We start from the raw sequence: 8,883 nt of genomic DNA, 5'->3' as shown, positions 1-8,883 counted from the left end.
GAAGAAGAAGAAGAAGAAGAAGAAGAAGAAGAAGAAGAAGAAGAAGAAGAAGAAGAAGAAGAAGAAGAAGAAGAAGAAGAAGAAAAAGAAGAAGACGAAGAAGAAGAGGAGGAGGAGGAGGAGGAGGAAGAAGAAGAAGAGGAGGAGGAGGAGGAGGAGGAGGATGAGGAGAAGGAGGAGGAAGAAGAAGAAGAAGAGGAGGAGGAAGACGAAGAAGAGGAAGGAGGAGGAGGAGGAGAAGGAAGAAGAAGAAGAAGAAGAAGAAGAAGAAGAAGAAGAAGAAGAGGTGGAGGAAGACAAAGAAGGAGGAGGAAGAAGAAGAGGAGGAGGAGGAGGAGGAAGAGGAGGAAGAAGAAGAAGAAGAAGAGAAGGAAGTGGAAGAAGAGGAAAGAGGAGGAGGAGGAAGAGGAGGAAGAAGAAGAGGAAGAATAAGAAGACTCACTACTTTAATCTTTAAAATCGAAATAAAAATTTGAAATAACTGAACCAAATTTATATCTCACTACTTTAATCTTCAAAATCGAAATAAAAATTTGAAATAACTGAACCAAATTTATATAAATCGAATCAAATCAAATTTATTTTGATTTGATTACGGCTGTCATTTTCGTCAATCCAAAAATTGAAAAGACGAACCGATATTAAACTAGCAAATCGAATAAATAGAATGCCCACCCCTAATCTCATCATATGTATATAATATTGAAACTACCTAATACATTCCACTCAATGTAAAATAAATTATTTTTTTTATTTCATAATTATTATACCTTATATCTCACACCAAACTACTCCTAAATGTACATTATATTGATATATTATATTATTGTGCGTAGTATGATGCCTTACAATTATATTTAAATTAGCCAATAGAAAAACACGCTTTATTTGAGCCTGAGTCGTTCTTCTCCCTATCTTAGGCCAACGAAATTTCACCTCTTTAATTTTTTGGTGATAACATAACGAGTCAAGCTAAGGTTTACTCAGCTCGAATACATCTGTAATACCATCTATGTCAACAAACTAATTTTAATTTCTTGAGCATCTTTTACTTGATTATACGTGTCCATCAATTTAATGTCTATTTTTTTTTATTTTATGCTTTTTATTCTTCAAGTTTATCCTTTTCCTATTTAAAATTTTCAAGCCACAAAAATCCTACGTAAATCCCCAAGAAATAGTTTCAATCAAATTTGTAGCAATACAATCTCCCAATAATTTTTCAAGTAATAATTTCGTAGGTAAATCCCCCAAAAAAATAATTTTAGCTAAATTTGTAGCAACACAATCCCCCAATATTTTTTCAAGTAATAGTTTCACAGGTAAACTCCCAAGAATAAATCCCCAACAAAATTCGCACAATCCATTACATAAATTTTTACAAAAATATCTCTACGTAAATCCGTAGGATAAATTACCTAGGAATTTTCCTATGGATTTAAAAAACATATATATATATATTTGTCCATATACCTGCGGATTTACCTAGAGATAAAATACCCACCAATACATTTCTCCAGGTAATGTTGCAAGTAATAATTTCGCAGGTAAATCCCCAAGAATAAATCCCCAGCAAAATTCACAGCACAAAATCCCCAAATAATTTCCTAGATAATAAAATTCATTACATAAATTTTCACCAAAATATCTCTAAGCAAATCCATAAGATAAATTACATGAGAATTTTTTTATAAATTTAAAATATATATATATTTGTCCATATACCTGCGGATTTACCTAGAGATAAAATATCCGCCAATATATTTCTCCAGGTAATGTCGCAAGTAATAATTTCACAGGTAAATCGCCAAGAATAAATCTCCAGCAAAATTTGCAGCACAAAATCTCCAAATAATTTCCTTGGTAATAAAATCCATTACATAAATTTCTACCAAAATATCTCTAAGTAAATCCATAGGATAAATTACCTGGGAATTTTTCTATGGATTTAAAAAATATATATATCTATCCATATACCTGCAGATTTACCTAGAGATAAAATACCCGCCAATATATTTTCCCAGGTAATGTCGCAAGTAAAAAATTTGCGCAAAATGACATCAAATTTACCTGCAGAATTTTTGCAAATATATAGTTCGCAGGTAATATATTTTAATGTTGAGGAATTTAATATTTTCGTAGATAAATCCGCATGTATTTTCTGCGATATTATTTCCTAGGTAAAATTCCCATGTAATTTACAGTTTTCTAGTAATGGAATTAATAAAAAAAATAATAGATTTTTGCGGTAGGCTAATTATTATAGCTAGACTCGGAAATTGGCTATAACTACTTTGGATATGGTAGATCAATTTTAAATAAGAAATTGTGACTTCACCAGTTTAATTCCGCACGGCCTTCTTGAAGATTTCAAATTTTTTTTTTTAACATGAGTCTTTTCTTAATAAAAAATAAATAATTCTTATGTCATTGTAAATTTAAATAACTATGTTTTTATAGCTATTCATTTAGTGTGAGATAATTAACCTATGTTATAACGTTTGATTAAAAAGCAAAGAGTCGTTTTTTTTGGAATTCCATAAATGTGGAGATCTTAGCATAATTAACTCTTTAATTATCAATTGAAATTGTTTGTAAAGAAAATGACTTTAAATAACTTTCTTTTTGACAAAATAAGGTTACATCATTTTTAAAAGGATTTATAAAATTATCTTAGGTAATTCCTGAAAAGTAAATCCTATGATGGGGTTCTTTTAAAGTTTCTAATCTTAATCTCATAAATTATTAGCATATATTACCTTATAAAACACACACACACACACACACACACACACACACACACATATATATATATATATATATATATATATATATTTATGCCTTGCCTATATCCTTTTCTTAATTTAATATTTGATTTCCTTATCTAATCTAAGCTTGACTGGTTAACCGTAGTTAGCGAATTCTTTAGGGTGCCTAATCCCTTCTTTTTAGAATAATTAGAATCCTTACCTAAAATTTTGAGTTGTGTAGACTTAAAATGAAGTTTTTATTCTCTTTTGATCACATAGTTTATAATAGATGTCCTAATTCACCGTAGCAGTATTGCAATTTTGCAACTGTGGCAACAACTTAACAACTGTGAGAATTGACTTTGAGAAATAGATCAGGTCATTAGGCAACAAGGCTGATTTCTCAACTTATTTGTTAAATCATTAAAACAGCCTTCATTAATTTCTCCTTTTTTATGATGATAAACTCATGAAGCAAGTTTTCCTTTGAGAAGTAGATTCCCATACATTCCCCCCTGAAGGAATGTCTCCCTTTGAGTAGCACCTTCTCTCATTGACAAAACTTCCCACCTTTTGCATCATTAGAAAGTGTCAAAACAGTACCATGAGGAAAAGTATAGAAGGTAAAGTTAACTCATGGTGAATGGGGCAATACTAATATGAGAAAAATCAACAAAACATGTAAGAATTAAAAAAGTTTCACGTATAATTGAAGAAAAGCACTGTACAAAAGATACACAACATGTGTTGTTGGGTTTTAGGGTTGAAATGTGAATGAAAAATTGAGAAAAGAAAATGAGGGAAAGTGAAAATGTTCTTCCACTTTATGGTAGAAGTATTTCTCCCATATTGGTGAGAAAAGAGAAACTTTCTTGTATTTAAAAGTAGAAGCACTTCTCCAAGTTATTAGTGAGAAAAGAAGAATTCATGCCTCACATCATCGTCGTTGTCCCTCACTCAGCTTTAGATTTGGATTTATATTCATATTTCTCTATAAATGATTGAGAGATTATCCTTTTAGACAAAATTCATTTAAACTTAATTGTTTAGCAATTAGTTAATCCAAAAATTATGACCCAGACTTTCCTCGCAAACCCAACACACAATATCTAGGGGGTACTCTTCTCTTCTTACAGACACTCAAGTGTGATTTGTCGTTGAGTGGTTTGTTATTCATTGGAGTGTGTGAGGTACCGCTATTTCAGTGAGTAAATCATTTTATCCTGGGAGAATACATTCCATTGACCTAGCTTACAGTGATGGAAATAATTTCCTGAAGAATACACTATGAATTCAGCGGGTTCGATTCTGAGTCTTTGTCTCTTTCTTTTTATTTTCCTATGTTTTGAAATAGTTTGAACTTCAATTTGTTGTTCATATTTTGAATACAAATTTTGTATTAGAATTAACATTTCCAATGTTACAAATAAGATCATCCAAATATGCGTAGAGATACCACATAAACACACGTCAAAAGAACAATTGGGCAAATCATGATGTAGAGGAGGACATGGGGAAGAAAAGGATGTAAAAGGTTAGTCAGACTAGATTTTGAAAAGCCTCTTGTCAAGTCTCTCATTTGCAGCAGGCTTAATATTTGTTGCATCGGTGCCACAAACATACATCATCTTCATAAAATCAAAAATAATTTTAAGAAAAAGAATCATCACATATTTTTTTCCTGTCCTTCTATATGATAATATGCAGCCTATTAGAGAGTTCAAAATAAGTGTAGGTTGCAATATCACTGATTCGTTAGTGAGAAAAATCTTCACCGAAATCGCATGCATTAATAACTAACTGTATCAAAGTTAAAAGAACAAATTAGGCTGAGTTGTGTAGCGAGTATTCCATAAGCGAGGTTAGGGATTGAATCTCATTTGGTCTTTTCTTAATTAGTCGGCTGAGTTTGATATGACGAGTGTGGAATCTCAAAAAAGAGTGCTACGGAATGTCCCTACTTGGTCCCTTTCTTAATCAGGCTTGCTGCAATGTGCATGTCTCAAAGTCTTCTTAATGGAAGCAAATTTGCTAATGTGAGGCAATCATGACACATGCCACCAATCGTTGGGAATCTTTACGAAACACATCTATTTATTTTTCCACATCCTAAAAATCTCTAGAAGATAGGATGAAATTCTTTTGGATAACTAACTCTAACCATCATGTTACATTGAAAACCCTAATTTTTTTCAATACCCGTAATGGTGTATTTATGTGTTATGAATAGGACTTAGGAGTGTTGGGAAAATCGGGCAATTTTTCCACTAAATGGGAACAACTAAGTGAAATGAACTGGTTCAGAACAATTGAACCAGATAGAACACTAACAAAAAAAATACTCGACAAATAATATTGAATACTAAAAATAAAAACACCAGAAAATTTGATAATGGAGTTCAGCCAAATAGGCTTAATCTCCGAGCACCCAACATTTTTATTAATTGTGGGAGAAAAGAACAATTTTAGAATGATTCAAATGAGAGGAGGTAGAGTTTCTTTTATAGCTCTAAATCCCCCCCTCCCAATTATAAAACACCGATGTGGGAGGAAACAAAGAGCCAAAGACCAACAAATCTCCACCTTGGCTCAATTTTAATCCCACCAAAATATAAATCTTCTCAAACAAACAAATAATAAAAAAAAATCTTTTGCGGTGCTTCCAATTTTTCTCCGTGAGGCGCCAACTTCAGATGTGTAGAATATTAAACAAGTTTAAATAGTGTTCGAACTTGGCCCTTGGAACCACCTTGGTCAGCATATCTGCAGGATTCTCCGTAGTATGAATCTTCTAGAGAAGTATCTCCTCCTCTTCAAGAATTTCCCGCAAAAAATGATAGCAAATATCTATATGCTTCGTCCGTGCATGAATGACCAGATTCTTTGCTAAATGAATAACACTCTGACTGTCAGAATATACCTCAAGTTGTTTACTTAAACTCCACCTGCTTCATAGTACTATCAGCTTTATATGGATTTACCTTGTTCAATATGGCAGATTCATCAAAGGCAATATCCCTGCTAATAATTGTCTTCTTTGCCTCAAGACACCACAAGCGGTATCCCTTTACTCCAGCATTGAAGCCTATGAAAAGAGCCTTCTTTGATCGTGGATCCAACTTTGATTCAATCACATGATAATATGCAATAGAACCAAAAACATGCAAAGTATCATAATCAACTACAGGTTTTCTAGACCATACTTCTAATGGAGTTTTGCTACCTATAGCAGATGATGGCAAACGATTGGCGAGATGTTGAGCGTACGTCACAGCCTCAGCCCAAAATTTTTTGCCTAACCCAGTATTAGACAACATACAACGAATTTTCTCCACAAGTGTCTTGTTAATACGCTCTAACACCCCATTATGTTGCGGTGTTTTTCTAACAGTGAAGTGTTGAACTATGCCACAGTCTTGGCATACTTTCAGGAATGGATCACTCTTGTATTCTCCTCCATTGTCTGTTCGAAGAACCTTGATCTTTCTCTCTGTCTGATTTTTAACTTGAGCTTTCCACTTCAGGAAAATTCCAAGTACTTCATCCTTTTTCTTCATAGTAAACACCCAAACTCTCCTGGAAAAATCATCAACAAAGGTGACAAAATAATGTCTACCTCCGATGGACGGAGTTTTGATAGGTCCCCGTACATCTGAGTGCACATAATCCAAAATACCCTTGGTATTATGAATTGCAGTGCCAACTTCACTCTTCGTAACTTTCCCAGAACACAATGCTCACAAAATTCAAGTTTGCAAGTCTTTGTACCTTTTAACAATCCTTGCTTGGAAAGAATTTGCAAGGACTTTTCACCAGTATGTCCCAACCGCATATACCACAACTTCATTGCCTCAACATCCTTCTTGGTGCTAGAAGTTGCTACTGCTACTGTCCCCAAAACTGTACTACCTTGGTAGTAGTACATATTGTTCTTCCTCATGCCTTTAAACATCACCAGTGCTCCTAAAGTTGCTTTAAGAACTTCATCTCGTATCGTCAAAACTAGGCCCTTAGATTCAAGAGCCCCCACTGAGATGAGATTCTTCTTCAACTTTGGCACGTATCGTATATCTCTTAAAACTCTGGTGGATCCATCATGATTCCGCAGCTTGATCGAACCTATCCCGGTTGTTTTACATGGATTATCATTACCCATGTAAACAACCCCTCCATTGAGTTCCTTAAATTTAAAAAACCATTCCCGAACAGGACACATATGATAGGTACATATTGAATCCAATATCCACTCATCTGGATGAGATAATGTTGAAGGCATAACAACTAAGAAAAAATCTGATTCTGCATCAGTTTTGCATTTTGCAACATTTGCATCTTGCGAATCTTGTGGACTCTTCCCTTTCTTTTTCAACTTTGGACAGTCTTTCTTCAAGTGCCCTTTCTCATGACAGAAAGCATACTCATCTTTGGCAATGACTTGGCCCTTTGATTTGGACCTTCTTCTTCTCCTCTTAGTCTGGCTTTGCTGACGACCCCTTTCCATCAATACTTCTTCGGATGTTGTTGATTTGGTTTTCATCTTATTCATCTTTCTCAATTCATGGCTATATAAAGCAGAACAAACAGCATCTACGACACATTCTCCTTTCCGTGAAGTAACATAGTTTTCAAATGTTTAAATTCATCGGGAAGAGATGATAACAACATCAAAGCTAAATCTCCATCCTCAAATTTCACATCTAAATTCAACAGGTCTGTTACTAATTGATTAAACATAGTGATGTGTTCATTCATAGTAGTACCCTATTGATAATCAAATCGGAATAATCTTTTTCATAAACTTGTCTTCCAACGCCTTCCATAATTTGTGCACAGAAGTCTCATTTTTGACAATATACTTCTGCTTTCTGGACAAGCACGATCGAATTGTTCCACACGCCAACCGATTTATGATATTCCGATCTCTTTCTTCTATCTCTTCTAGTTTATTTTCCTCAATAGCAATATCAAGACCCTGCTGGAAAAGAGAGTCCAAAACCTTTCTTTGCCATATGCCAAAATGGCCAGTACCATTAAATATTTCCACTGCCAACTTCAGACTGGACAACGGAAACCTTGACCACAATGACGAGGAGCCTGATGCCCCCGGTGTAGGATCCTTCGTTTCTTGATCTTTATTTGCCATTATAGATTCAATAAAAAAATATTCAATATTACAACAACTGCAAACACGAAAGATGACCAAAATAATTCTTTTCTAATGTGGAAGATCAGGCAGAGCTGCAACCACAGAGCATACTCAGACAAGACCTTAGCCTAGACAAACCTTGAAATCAAGAGGACCAAAGAAATTCTTTTCTGATCTTCCACATCAGACAGAACCTTAGCTCTGATACCACTTGTTGGAAAAATTGGGAAATTTTTTTACTAAAACGGAACAACTAAGTGAAATGAACTAGTTCAAAACAATTGAACCAGACAAAATACTAACAAAAAAAATACCCAACAAATAATATTGAATACTAAAAATAAAAACACCAGAAAATTTGATAACGGAGTTCAACCAAATAGGCTTAATCTCCGAGCACCCAACATTTTTATTGATTTTGGGAGAAGAGAACAATTTTGGAATGATTCAAATGGGAGGAGGTAGAGTTTCTTTTATAACTCTAAATCTCCTCCCCAAATTATAAAACACCAATATGGGAGGAAACAAGAGCCAAAGACCAACAAGGAGGAAGGCAAATTACTCCGTCAAGATCACATTACTTGTCATAGCTACTAAAAAACGTGGTCCATAATATTTGTTATTAGAAAATCAATACATAATTAGTTGATTGTTTTTTGTTTTAACATTGTATAAATATAGAGATATATTAGTGTGGTTTAAAAAAAATATTAAATTGAAAGGAGTAACAAATGAAGGATAATTTAGTCATATTACCTTCTACTTAGTATTTTCGTAAAAGAGAAAAAACAAACTAAAAATTTGATAAGTGAAGTGATCGAGAGGGTGTAATAGGCTAACAAATTAATTAGTAACCTTACAGACGGACGACCAGACGTCTCGACCCAATAGCTATTTTAAAGGAAAAATTACATAAACTAACAACTCTAAGACAATAATTACAAGTAATAGCAATAGTTTCTCAAAATTACAACTATTAGCAAAAGT

The sequence above is a fragment of the Capsicum annuum genome, chromosome 7 (assembly GCF_002878395.1).
Source record: "Capsicum annuum cultivar UCD-10X-F1 chromosome 7, UCD10Xv1.1, whole genome shotgun sequence".
Classification (NCBI taxonomy): domain Eukaryota; kingdom Viridiplantae; phylum Streptophyta; class Magnoliopsida; order Solanales; family Solanaceae; genus Capsicum; species Capsicum annuum.
The sequence above is the reverse complement of the archived record's forward strand: the minus strand, read 5'-3'. Positions refer to the sequence as shown.